Source organism: Microtus ochrogaster, chromosome 15 (genome assembly GCF_000317375.1).
Source record: "Microtus ochrogaster isolate Prairie Vole_2 chromosome 15, MicOch1.0, whole genome shotgun sequence".
Lineage (NCBI taxonomy): Eukaryota > Metazoa > Chordata > Mammalia > Rodentia > Cricetidae > Microtus > Microtus ochrogaster.
Window position 1 is genome coordinate 40,102,764 of NC_022017.1, and position 14,440 is coordinate 40,117,203.

General features: G+C 47.2%; 1 long non-coding RNA gene across 3 annotated transcripts in view; it reads right to left on the bottom strand.

The window, feature by feature from the left end:
- The window catches only part of LOC113456736, a 209,562-nt gene that overhangs the window by 81,080 nt on the left and 114,042 nt on the right, over positions 1 to 14,440 (bottom strand). For 2 of the 3 annotated variants that reach the window (XR_003377482.1, XR_003377480.1), the window contains one exon: positions 8,662 to 8,800. The exons of the other annotated variant lie outside the window; for it this stretch is intronic. This is a non-coding gene — a long non-coding RNA (uncharacterized LOC113456736). The remainder of the gene's footprint in view (positions 1 to 8,661; positions 8,801 to 14,440) is intronic. 3 annotated transcript variants of the gene reach the window in all.

Here is a 14,440-nt window from a genome sequence, read left to right on the forward strand (position 1 = left end):
TTTGAAATCAAGGTTGCACTGCCATTGGTTCACCATGAAGGAATACACATGTGTGTAATATACATCTCACGTGAAAAGCATACATAATGCTAGAGGGGTGGAGGCTGGAGAATCAGCAGCTCAAGTAAAGCCTTGGGTACAGTTCCTGAGACTCTCCCTCAAACAAAGTAAAACAAAGGCATAAATGCTGAAGCCCAGGAGTGAATCCAAGAAAAAGCACTCATGAGCAATCCAAAGAGAGGTGTTTTGCACCTAAGTACTAGCCATAATAGTACCCGAGGAAAACTACAAATCTTAGCTGAAATTCCAGTTCCTCTCAAGTCCAGTCAGGTGAATGCAGGCATCGCTACCCACCCAGGCAGGCTCCACTCTTCCCGTGGGGCAACAGAGGTCCAGAAATGCTATCTGGGCTACTTTCAACTAATGTGGGCCTTCCTTCTGTGACAGGGACTCTAGCTAGAGAGGCAAGGGTGCTCCAGGTTGCTTCAGGGCAGAGAGAGCAGAGATGAGGTGCTGAAGAAGCTTCTAGCCCACAGGATGTTGTGGGTGAAGCAGTGAGAGAAAAAATCAAAGAAAGCTGTCTAGAAACGCAAACAGATGCTCAAATTAAAAAAAGAGAAAGAGAGGCTTAACAGGAAGACATGAGACACACCCCTCTCTCTCCCAAAGTAAGAAAACCAAAAATAGTGGAGGAGGTGTATCTTAAAGATTTTCTGCAGAAAAATTCTGTCTTGCTCGTCAGATGAAGCAGGGAGCGGAAAGAAAGGAATCAAGCACTAAGTTGAAAGTCACAGAGACTGAGGACCAGTTGGAAGACCTCATGCAGAACTCTCAATAGGAGTAGGCTGTTTTGGTCCTGGCCTTTAAGCTCTGAAATCAGTCCAAAAAAAAAAAAAAAATACGTGAAGGCTCAGTGTTGAAGTTCATGCGCTTGAAGTCAAGGCTGCGTTGCCATTGGCTTGCCTGGAAGGATTCACATGGAAAATAATGAACTTGTTTCTGGAAGCAGCCAGCGTCAGCATTCCCAAAGAGAGTTGGTAAACAAGCATATGGGGGGGGGGGATAGCTCCTCTCTAGATAAAAATATATACAAATTAAAAAGAGACCATCTTATGCCTATTAAACTACATTTTTAAAAAAGATAATAATAGTCAGCGTGGACAAGTGGCAAAACTGGCATGTCCGCCTATTAACAGAGGCAGTGTAAACAGCTCGATTCGAAAGCAATTTGGCAATATGGGTCAAGAGTCATAAAACAGTGACCTTTGACTCAATAAGCTTTCTACTGAGAATGTGCTCAAATGGTTTCCAAGAAGAGAAAAGTTACATGCAAAGATGTGCACAGTCCCCTGGGGTCTAAGAGCAAATTGATGTCCCTTGATTGTCAACTGATTTTAAATATATCTATCAGTGTAACCAACTGCAACACACGGATAGCCATGAGTATTTGCAAAGTGCTTTAAGGCGAATAAGGAGAGTTTAAGATACAAACGTTACCAGACGCAGAACACACTACAAACGATTCTCTACCTCCGTACCTATAGAAAACTATTTATTAGGTGTGGAAGGAACACAGTGGATATTTGAAATAACCCAGTTAGCCCAGAGGGGTGGCTATGGAGTTCCTTTTCCCAGCATTTTCCTTTCTTTGGAGGGTGATGCCTTTGCAACATTGTTGACTCAATAAATGATGATGATGATGATGATGGATGATGATGATGATGATGATGATGATGATGATGACAGCGGTGATGGCAGCAGTGACAATATTTTACTGCTAAAAATCTCAAGAACACAAAAAAGATGAGCTGGAGAGCTGGCTTAGTGGTTCTGACCCAACCACGTGTTGCTCTTACAGGGGACCTGGGTTTGATTTTCACCATTGACACACTGGCTCACAGCCATCTATGCCTCCAGTCCCAGGGGATCGGATGACCTCTTCTAACCTAGACAAGCACCAGGCACACGTGGTACACAGACATACATGTAGGCAAAAACACTCATATGCCTAAAAGAATGGAATAATTTTTAAAAATATATGAATACGATGTGAGACTAAATCGCAGAGCCCTGGCAACAACTCAGGATACCAGAAATGGACAAATTCAGAAAGCATCCAAGAGCAAGTCAAAGAAAGTCATCTTGCGGGGCATGGTGCTACGAACATATAATCCCTACCCCAGGGAGGCAGAGACTGGGGCATCGTTTGGGTTCCCTGGCCAGCCAGTCTAACAGAACTGGTGAGCTTCAGACCGATGAGAGATCCTGCCTCAAAGAAATTGATGGCTTTCCCCAAGATGACAACTAGGTTGTCCTCCAGCCTCCACACAGAGCCAGGAAAGTGGTCTCTAGAGAGAGAAAGCTGAATGTGGGTGAGAAAGGAGACGTCTATGGGCCCTGTCAGCCTGCTGAGCCCTGCCGTGCTCAGAGACACTAACGGTCTCTGACAGCCTCAGCTTTGAGAGGTCCGGGCCTCTCCTTCCTTCCCACAGTATTCAAATGGTTGTAGAAAAAGCCAACCCTGTATGTAATCAAATGTTAACTGAGTCTCACAAATGTTTGCAGAAAATCTTGATTCCACACTGACCTGCGCAAAGCGAAGCCGTTTTCAGAAAGGCAACTCAGACTGGCCTTTGCCGGGGTGCTGAAGAGCGTAGAGAATTTTCGGTTTCCTATGAGGTGGGGCTCAAGTGAAATTCCAGCTCTTGCTAGAATCCCAGAAGACTGTCATCTGCACAAACTCCAGGCAGACAACCAAGCCAGGGGTGAGCACTTTCCACCTGCGCCTAACTCCTGTCCTACCTCTAAGCAGAATCGTTCTGAGCCTATGGACATATTCAATTTATCTCATAAACCTCTACTGTTTTCACATCCATAAATGGGGACCGTCTGGAACCTTTTCTCCTGGAATGTGGAGGGGGTAAACATAGAGGCCAGCACTACGCTGGAGCCTTCTCCCTCTTTGGTAGCTTTCCCTACCACTCTCCCGTCTCAGGGCTCTTGGAGGGCCTGATTTTTTTCATCCAGATTTTTCCAGACCATGCACAAAGAGGAAAGACAGGTACAGCAAGGGCAGATACACAGGCAAGTGCTCCACCCTTCTGACATCAAAGTCACCAGAGACACCAGCTTCTTGGCCTTCCTCACGGACAGGTATCTGATTCTCAGGCTGGTGCCCTGATAAAAGGTCCATTTCAAGGCTGATTAAACCGTGTGGCTGGACTGGGCAGCTTTAAATCGTACAAAACAACAGGGCTTTCTCTCCAAACCTCCAGGGCCAAGAGAGCAGGAGGCAGGCAGGAGTCCTCCTTAATTTGTTTAGGCCACAGTTCAATAGCTGCTTTTGGACAGAGGCAGAATGCTCTGTGGGTAACTGGCGAGTGACAAGGGGTTCCCTGGCTCCTGCTTTCCTATTCAGTTCAGTGACTTCTCCCAAAGTAGCAGAGCTGGCCAGCGGAAGTAACTTCCCAACAAAGGACAAAGGAAGCACCTGACCAGTGCTGGGGTGGGGGGATGACAATGATGGAACTTGGCGCCACATCGTGAAGCTTCCAGGTCTGGCTGGAGCCACTGCCATGCTGGGTGCTGCTGTAGCAGCTGCTGAGGAATCCGCAGGAGAGAACATGCCTCTCCCAATGTTCCACAGAGGATAACCGCTCGGAGGCTGGCTCTCTCAGAAGCGGAAGAGGTGAGGGGAGGCTGGCTATTCCATCTCTAACACCCTCACCTGCTGGGAATTTCCTTTGTCAAGACTATCAAAGAATCACGCTGCTTCTTCTTTCCTCCTCTGTCTCTAGGGAGTCTGCCGCAAATGCCCCTGAGCCTGTAATAGCCTGTTTCTTGTCAATCTGGCAACGTGTCAAGAATCTTTCCTGCACGTGACCCACTGCCATGCCTGTATCTCTCACGGTATTATCAGTGCTAGGTTTACCCCATTTTTCACATGAGGAAATTGAAGGCACAGAGAGAAAGTCAGCTCCCTGTCCAAGGTCACAAAGCAGGCAAGCATGGTTTCCAGAAGTTGGGCTCTTGTATTCAACCACGAAGACTCCCAACTGTCTCCTTTGCTAGAATCCTCCTCCCAGTCATAAAGCACTACTGAAATCCTGCTGGACACCAGAAATAATGGTTCATATTGATTGCTAATATAACAGGATCTAGATCTCCTAGGAGACAAGCCTCCAGAAGGGCTGTGGGAGAGTCCCTAAGACTGGGTTAAGTGAGGTGGGGAAGACCCACCCTAATACGAGCAGAACCAGACTGCGGGCAAGAATTCTGGACTAAATGAATAGGATAAAGCAAAAAGAGGACCAATATTCATCACACATACGAGACCAGCTGCCTTGTGGTCCTGCCATCATGCTTTCTTCCCCATGGCGAGCCAGAGAAACCCTTCCTGTTGTGCTTCGCTTTTGGTGGGTATACTGTCACAGTAATACAAAATAAAACATAAAGTAAGTAACTTATATAGCAGGCCAGGCAGAGGCTGCAGATATTCCAAGGGTAGAGACATGTTCCACGCTCTCCAAACCCTAAGGCTCACCCAGCAGTCCCCAAACAATGACATCTACAGGAAAACCTAGCCAAGCAGGGTGGGTGGGCTGGAGCTGCTGTGTCTGGCTGCGGCAGTGGCGTAGCAGTGCAGGGTAATCAAAGATGAACAAGGACCACAGAAGGAATATAAGGACCACAAATTGAAGTTGACTAACTAGATGGGCCACACTTCACTTAGAGATGAGTACTTCCTGCTGCCACGTGCTGAGTGGGATGCCCACCATCTCAACAGCCCGTGGTTCCTTTAAATATCAGGCAATGTGTGGTCATTCTTTTCAAGTAAGGTTGGCAGGGAAAGGGTGGGGGGTTGTCGTTTTTCATTTCGTTTTTGATATTTTGACAAATTCCCTTAAGATGTGGTTTGTTATCCAGCCGAGGTTGGACTCCAGTAAACAGTCTGGGATGCATTTGTACTCATGATCCTGGTTTCTCAGCCCCTGAGTAGAAGTCCAAGGGTAGACTGATGTGGGATTCCCCTCTGTATGCTATGAATATGTTTTATTGTCTTTGGTTAATAAAGAAGCTGCTTTTGGGCAATGGGAAAAATGAAAGGGAGGGAGGGAGGGAGGGAGGGAGGGAGGGAGGAAGGGAGGAAGGGAGGAAGGGAGGGAGGAAGGGAGGGATGGAGGGAAGAAATGCAGTGTAAACTTGGCCTGTGGGAGGAGGGAGGCCTGGGTGAGTGGCAACTCACCGTCTTACCGTCCCAGTCTGAAGTTCAAGGTGATCATAATAAACGTGAAATAGCCTACAAAGTCCTTGATGCTCTACAAAGAAGAACTCAGTCTTAGAGTCATAACTGCAGTTACAACGGGGCTGGCCTTTCCTTCTGTCCCTATAGGACACAAGCTTGCTGCCATGACTAGAATCTGCCCTTGAAGCAACAAATCAACATAGACAAAATACAGGAGAATGGGAACGGTTGTATCCTAAGAAAACTTTACTTCTAAAGCAGGAGGCCTGCTAGCGCTCTGACCTCCACGCTGGTGGAGGTGGTAAGACAGGTCATACTGTAAGGGAGCCGAGAAACTGCTCTTTGCTTTTCCTTTTGATCCCTTCTAGAATACTTGGACCTTATTATACCAATAACTTTGCATTTTGGGGGGCCGGGGAAAGGCAGACTTTTCCTGTCTACTTTACAATAAGGCAGCTTTGTAGCCTTGGGGCAATTGAGAACTACCCTGAACTTATCTCCCATCTTCATAGATAAAGCTGGGGTAGAAGGAATAGTGGAGAACTTAGAATTTTCTACCTTTCCATCTTTAAAGGAAGGGAGGTGCTACCATTGTGCTGCCCTTCGGAGGTACCTCCATCTGAGCTTGGGGACATGGAGGACACTCTTCCCAGAGTGCCCATGCAGATGTCTGAGCCTCGTGACAGCTGCTTCAACAGGAGAAGACTTTGGGGTTCTGTGTGGAATGCACACAGTGAAGCTCACACCCTCCTCAGGGCTGACCTAACCCCTTTGTGCCCAGTACTGGGAAACTCAGCAGTCCAAGGACTAATGTTTGCAGGTCTAATCCCAAGATCCTGTCCTCATCTGTTCTCTTCAAGACACCAGCAGCTAAATCTTGCCTCCACTCCACAGGCCGAATCATGGATGGGTTTCCTTCTGTGAGAGGCCCTCAGGTCCAGCTTTCTATTCAGGAGAAGACCCTTCCCTGTTTTTGCCTATGCGTTTATCAACAGCAGGAGAACAGTCCTTCCTACAAAAAAAGAATCCCGCCTGCAACCAGCCCCATATGCAGTCTCGAGGAACAAGCACAGCTTACCCTAAAGGTTTCCAGACCTCGCCCCCTCCAAGGACGCTCTTCTAGAACCTGTGGAGGACGTCATTTCTAGGGCAGGGACAAAGGGGCACGCTGGAACTCTCAAACGCTGGCCACCTATGCCAGTGAGTAACCCAGCCTCTGGTGTGAAAGTAATGATGTCTGAAGGCACTGTTTGGAATCTCTGTGTCAGGGATTTCCAATTCACCCATCTCTGTCCCAGGATAGGTCCTCCTCCTCCAGCCCCTCCAGATACCCCCCAGACCACCCCCAAACCCCTTCACGTGTGTGTTTCTTCAGGGACCAAACCAGGACTGTGTGTTCTACTACAAAATTACACCTTCACTTTCGCCTTCACGGCCACCTTTCATCTTTCTCAATGTTGTTCCCGGAATGCGGAGTCTCGGGTTTGGAAGAGGCCACTCTCTTCCTTCTCTGCCTTGACTTAAAATCCTTATGACTCTCTGCCCTCAGCCAAAATGCAAATGGCTCCACCAGAGTCTGGTTCCTGCTTGCTTTGCTCTGCCTTCCTTCTACCTCTCTCTTAGCCCCTCAAGTCCAGCTGCAGGCTCCGCTGCGTGCTTCCCTGTCCCCAGCACACCTTGCCCGCGATGGCCTGAGTGTCCGTCTAATCTCTTTCCAGGCAGGAGACCCAGAATTTTCTCTGGGAAAGGGTATGGGATCTATTCCTGGGCTCCGAGAATGTGGTACAATGCTTGTGTTCATGGGCTTTAGTATGTACTGAACGTCCACAGTGTGGAACCCACATTCACTACAAACATCAACGTTCTCGTCTGGACTTTCTAATGGTGACCTATGCCTCAGTTTCTGCATCTGCAGAGAAGAGAATGACTCCAGAAATTGGCTGACAGGAAGGAAGTACCTCAAAGCCAGTCCTGCAGAGGCCCTTCTAGATAAGTCTTTCTCTCTATCTTCAGCCTGCTGATCTGGCTATCTGGGGACAGCCATCCAGAAGGCTCCCTGTGACAGGCTCTGCCACAGAGATCCTATCTACTACCAACGGAACTTCAAAGGCATCTTTATCGGCAGGACCCACCTCAAGGAAGGTGGAATCCTAAGAAACCTCTCCTGGTAAGCCTTTTATTCTGGGGCCGACCAGGCACACCCGCCTGGCCTTATCTGTAGTGTCCCCAAGCTGTTGTCTTTCCAGGAAGGGTGTCTCCTATCTGTAGCCCTCCAGGAGGCAGAAGACCAGAAGGGCCATAGAAGCCTGGCCACCAGAGGCTGGAGCCTTGGCTACCACTCTTCAGCTGAGGCCTCGGGACAAATACGGCCCCCTTTCATGGAATCAGGCTCCTCCAACTTGTGAACTGCAGCAATTAGGTTTGAGATGGACAAGAGAGAGGACGCCAGAATGTCTGCCTATAAGGATTCCTCGTAGTGAAAGCAGAGCTGCGGATCAGGAAAGAATGAGGAAGATTTCCAGGAAGCACCCTATCCTGCAAGGCGCACACTGCAGAACACAGGAGAGCATTCTGAGAACCACTCAGGCGTGTGGGGGAGGATAGGAGCCAGCAGGAGCGCACAGAGGCAAGCGTGTGGCACAGTGTGGTGAAAGCCATTCCTGGCCTGGAAATAAACTCAGTAGGGAATCTTCTCTGGAGGCTGAGCTGGGGCTGCCAGGGCTTGACACAGTGGCCCAAGCACAGACAAAAGTCCTCCCATCCTACCATTTCCCTCCAAGTGTCAAGCAGCTTAACAGACATGTATGGAAGTCAAAGTGGCACTTCCTGCCTCCTTCCCTGAGGGGGTTTATGGTACCAAGGGCTTCTCGGAGAGAAAGTCCTGGCACCTTCAGGGCTGTGTGCCTTGAGCGTAGAACTGAGGTTCAGGAGTGGCTTCATAAAGACCCACTTCACGCGTGAATGGGGCTGAAAATGCCAGGAGGGGAGCAAGCAGTCAGGGACAATCTGAAGGATCACTGAGTGCCATGGATAGATGTGCTCACGTGGATATGCATATCTCCTCTATTTCCCTCCTCCTTCAGAGCCCAGAGAGACACCCAGGCCTAGGCTCTCTCACTTCACCTTACTCCTCCCAATCTTCGGCCTCGAAAGTATATGTGGGCAGGGAATACCACGAGAATGCTGGCCACGCGCTACATTCTGTTCTCTGCCACGTTACGCAAGATATGCCGCCCCAGAGTATTCACTGATGCCCTCCAAGTGCCTGTTTCCATGGTACCCAACTTGGAGTGAGTCATGAGGATGGCATAAGGTGCTTAAGTCTGAGCGCAGCTCCATGGTACCCACACCTGCTAGCTAATTGGTGTTCCTACCAGGGAAACGAGATACACGTGACTACAAAGACATGAGCTCACCATCCCGAAAGTCCAAGGATACTTTGCACTTTGCGATTGGGGTCCTCAGGCCTTTGGTCATCATCCTTGGTCTGTATCTTAATTCCCTATGCAGAGCCCCAGGCTTGTCAGTGTGGAAAAATTGTGCCTTCCCCAAAGCCTGCATCAAACAAAGCAGAAAGCAGGAAGCTCCTTAAGGTTGGTAAGCAAAAATGCTAAATGATTATATTTACACAAATTACAGCCCGCATGACCCTCAGATCAGCCGACCGTCACACCACTCTGTGTGGTACTTTGCATGTACGTACCCCCATACACTCCCAGCCACTCCGGTTTACATGCGGCCTTGCTTCTGTTTGGGACACTCAGCTTTGGCCAGGCAGCTGGAACTTTGGTGCCAGGAAATTAGACACCAGGGCCAAGACCTGAAAATGCATCTGTCCTTAGGTTGCACAAGCTGTTCCCTGCCCTGAGGTTTCAGCCTGAAGAAGCAGGAACAGCAGAGCACCTGGGGATTGCCCCATGCCCCACTTTCCTGAAAGTCTCGGGGAAGCTGCCTGGGAGTGCACCTGTGTGTGCAAACTTCCAGTCACAGGAACACCTGGCAGAGTCACAGAAGTCAGGGCACACCCTCCCTCACCTGCAGAGGGGGAATAATAGGTTATGGGATGCATCACTGCCGGAGTCATAATCTCTTTACCTATAGAATAGACACATGGGAGCCCTGGTCTATAGAAAAGACCTCTGAAAACCAAGAGCGAGAAGGGGGTTTGTACCACAAGGGTTATCTGTTTGCTGCGCCCTCGTGTCCCTGCAGTCCCTCCCCCGAGGAGGAGAATGTAGATTTCTCCCAGACTGTGCAAATAACAAGTCACTGGACGTCTCTGAACCTAAGAGGCCGTCATAACTGCTAAGGAAGACACGGGCAATGGTTTAAAAGTTCTTTGAAAAGTATTGAGATGCCATGGGACTTGACCAGTGATCCTATCTGACTTCTACAGAGAAGAATAAAAGTGATGAGGGATTGAGAGGATAAAAGGATAGATTATTGAATCTACTCTGAAAAGAAAAAAGGGGAGGCCATAGATATGATAAGATAAAAAGGTAGATTATTGAATCTACTTTCAAAAAGCAACTACTAGTTTTAAATGTTTTACATTGAACTGGATTTTTGTATATTGTATACAAATTTTATATTGATATAAATTTGAGGTTAATTTTGTTAGAACATACTCTACATATATGTTTACTCTTGTTCAAAGTCTTATACCTATACAACTCATTTAACAGTGTAATGCAAATTTCTAGTCCTTGCTTACACTTCTAAGTCAGTTAATATTATTTCCTTCTTGAGTGTTGAAGGGAGTTGAAGACTAGATAGTTATAGTTTACCAGACAGAAAGTAAATTAGGTACAAGACTTTGGACTCACCAAGATAGGATAGATATGGAATATTTTTTATGAATCTGTCAAATGCAAATAAACTAGATATTGCTGATGTATTTACTGCCTGTATATATTGTATATAGTTAGTGTACTTATATGTTGTATATAGTTATTGTACTTACTATATATAGTTTTTCTTATATTAGGTATAACCTTTATTTTAGATGAGAAAAGGGGAAATGTAGTGATATTTAATTTCTATAAACAAAGCTTGCTTGAAGAACAGATTCAAAACTTCCCCACCAGTCGGTCATACAGGCAGTGGTGGCACACACATTTAATCCCAGCAGTCATACTAGTTAGCTATAGAGGCAGGGCAGTGGTGATACATGGCTTTAATCCCAGCACTAGAGAGGAATATAAAGTGGGATGAGACAGGAACTCACTCTCTTTCAGTCTGAAGATTTTATAGAGGTAATAGTGGCTTGGCTGCTTTGCTTTTCTGATCTTCAAGTTGAACCCCAATATCTGTCTCTGGGTTTTTATTATTCATGCCGATAATGATGATGATGATGATGATGATGGTGGTGGTGGTGGTGGTGGTGGTGGTGATGATGATGGTAACAATGTTTATTGTAACAGTGGGGCCTATGAGATGACTGTTCTTTTAAAAATCTAACAGTAGGGCTGGAAAGATGGCTCAGCGGTTAAGAGCATTCCCTGTTCTTCTAAAGGTCCTGAGTTCACTTCCCAGCAACCACATGGTGGCTCACAACCATCTGTAATGAGGTCTGGTGCTGTCTTCTGGCCTGCAGGCATACATGTAGACAGAATACTATATACATAATAAATAAAATAAACATTTAAAAAATATATCTAACAGTAGGACTAAGGTTCTACTGACATTTGGGCATTAGCTCCATTGTGTGGACAGACCTGTTTTCACCTTTTGCAGAGGTTTTGTTAACAAATGACCCGCAGGGCAGAGTCTTCCCTTTTTGACAGAGAACATGAAGGGGTGGTGACGTCCTCACTATGCTACAATGCCTTCTCTCACCATCACAGCATGGGAGGCAGAGTAGCCATATACAGGGCAAGCATAGCGTAGCCCAGTGCTACGACTGGGCTGGTCTAGACATGGGCTTTGATGGCAATGAATAGAGGTTGGGGGCAGATCCCTGTTACCGCAGCCACAGCTATACCTACAGCCTTAAAAAGCATAACTGAGGATCCTCCTTCAGGAGTTGGGAGGGTGGTAAGTGGAGTTTTCGACCTGAAGCTGCCCACTAAAGACAAGGCTTCCAGTTTGGGGTGTAGATGGATGCCTTTTTTTTTTCATTTCTGTGGTATGCTGTGGTCATAAACAAGATCAATCACCCAGACTAGCTCTGACAGAAGATGGTATAAATACAGTGAGTAAATTCACAGCCTGAGAAATGGCTTCAAATGCAGTCCTTGTATGAAATACCTAAGTCCCTGGTTTTGGTGTCCTTGAACTAAGTGTGACTCCTGCCAAATAGAAACAATGCTGATAAAGACTCAGAGGTACGACACCAAGCTTTAGGAGCTCCCAAAGCCAATGAGCTTAGTAACTTGGAGCCCTAGCCTAATGGCCTGTTGTTGTTCGTAGATTTTGTTTATGTCACTTACAATGGAAATAAAAACATTTCCAATAGAGATCATGGTTTTAATCACTGATATTGACTAAGTATCATTGTTGACCCGGGGCACCATATCATAGCACCAGAGGCCAGGCTTCAGCAGCAGAGATCTAAGATCTCACAATGCTAAGCCCGAGGTGGCAGTAGGGTCTCTCCCCTTGACCTGCCTGCACGTGGCACTTCTCACTGTCCCTGCACTATCTTTTTCATGTTCAAGCATCTCTAGTTTCTCAACTGTTCAACTAACAAGAACACTGGTCAGACCGGATGGGCCCGTCCTAATGATTTCACTACACCTAGATGATTACCTTAAAAACACTAACTCCAATTCCACACTTGTTCAAAAACATCATACAGTTCAGTCTGGACACCGCACCATGCCACCTCACTAAATTCTGGAAGCATCATAAATTCCTGCACATCTTGTGCCAGTCATTCAGAAGAACTGTCCCCACGGTGGCATCAGAGAAAAGAGATAACACATATAAAGCCCCAGGCATATGAAAATTCCCAGGAAGAAGCTACACCCCAGGCAGAAACAGAAGCTCAGTCACTGCTATGTGAAGGAACTGGGATGTTCATCAGGGGTCTGAATCCTTACTCCTTAGCTGGGAATTGTGGTACCTAACTGTAATACTGGTATTCCTGTACCTGAAGAAGGAGGATCAAGGTCTGTCTGGCTAAGTAGCAAGACTCTGGCTCAACAAACAATATGAGAAAGAGAGAGATGCAGAGAGAGGCATGACCAGCATCAGTATCCTGGCCCTGTTTGGTTACCTGTTGAGGCAGGTCACTCCCCTCTTGGAGAAGTAATGGAAAACACAACAGAGAAGCAGATTCATGCTGTCAGGTATGATGAGGTACACCTTTGAGCCCAGCATTTGGGAGGCAAAGATAGCAGGATCTCCAAGTTTGAGGTCAGCCTGATCCATATAGTATACTCCAGGACAGTCAAAACTGTATAAAGAGACCCTGCAGAAACGGGAGGGAGGGAGGGAGGGAGGGAGGGAGGGAGCGAAACAGCTCAGGGTGGAAGCCCCAGCCTTAAGACTGATGCCCTGAATTTGATACCACATGTGAACTGAGAGAATGGACCCCATATGCATACCATGTGAGCCCCCCACATGTGCACACAATAGATAAATAAATAAAATGTACTAAAATTTTAAATATATATTTAGAAAACCAAGGAAAACAATCTGAACAATCAACCAACCCAAATCTGTGGTCAAACATTCCCTCCAGCCTCCCCACCCCACTCCATAGCTACACACGTAGGAACAAGAAACGCCAAGCGGTGAGGATGGCGATGCAGATGTGCAGTCCCTTGTTCTGGTGTCCTTTGGGAGACTCTGGTGGGACCGACATGGAGGGATGAAGCCTTTCAGTGGGAGCAACCTGAGGGCTGCTGTGTAGGAGCAGAAGAACCTCGACTGCCCATGGGAGAAGGTGGGCGATCTTGAGAGACACGGAGTGAGAAGGCAGATGGTCTTGAGAGACACGGAGCACTGCAGGTGCTGTCTGGGGCACACAGCACACATGAGATGTGACAAGAGCCTAAATCCATCAGGGTCAGTAGAGAGCCTCCTTTCCCCAAATTCAGACTCTGTTTCTCCTAAGGAGGCGCCCCCATTCTTCCTGGAGATTCAGAGACAATCACAGGCTCCTAGTGAGTGGAATTCGGGCTTCCTGGAGATCTGGACTTTGGAAATCCCTAAATGCTACCCCAGCGTTCTAGTCACAGTAGAGATGACAAGCTCTTCACCCGAGAAAGCCACTCATCACTTGGAGAGGGCAGCGCACCGGAAATACAGTGAGCCTTGCTGTCTTCAGTGGGCCGTGAAATGAGCGCTTGAGAGACAGTGAGCTGATGTACACACTCACTGCCACTGCTTGGCTTTGAAGGGAAGGCCGGGGAGAAAGAGTGAGTGTCCTCCAATCATAGGCTGTGATTGGACATAATTAAATTATAGTTTTTAATTGGGCAAGCACTCATGGGGCCCTTATTATTTTTTAAAATGAATTGCCTTCTGATTGTTAGTGTGCAGATATGATACACTGAACCGAAACTATTTCAGTAAAACATCATTTTTTTTTCCAGGAGCTATAGAACAATCTCTAGGTCAGACAAGGTAAACCATTAGGAATAAATGCTGACTCATAATTTTCCATTGTAACTAGGAACAAGAAGGAATGAGTAAGGGAAAACTTTCAACTGTACTCTCCTGTGTTCCCACGTTTACCTGAGCTGTTAGCAGACAGCTGTCCTGACCCTCGGGCACAGAGTGCTGGGATCTGATGAGCAGTGGTCGTGTCTGTGTGGTTCTATCCTGAGCTAGGATTTCTTGCTGCTGTTAAGATCACCGATGCCCTTTGCCAGGATGCCTAAGGTCTGTGCAGGACCACAGGCTTGTGATCTCTCAGATGGAGCTGGCAGTTCTCCCTCCATCTTGAGCCCACCCTGAGGAAAAAAGATCACATGACTGTAGTTATCCGAGAGCCCCATGGCAAGAAGCCTTCTGAATACTATAATTAGCGTTATGGTTAAGTATTGCTCGGATCCTCTGCTTCTAAATACATGTGTCAGATTGTAGTATTAGGAGCGGTGGGCTGCTTCCCGCCACTCGGCTAGCTTTACCCAAAATAATTACACGCACACTGTATTCTTTTAATCACTGCTTGGCCCATTCTCTTCTAGGCTAACTCTCGCACCTGGACTAGCCCATTTCCAATCATATGTGTCGCACCCCAAG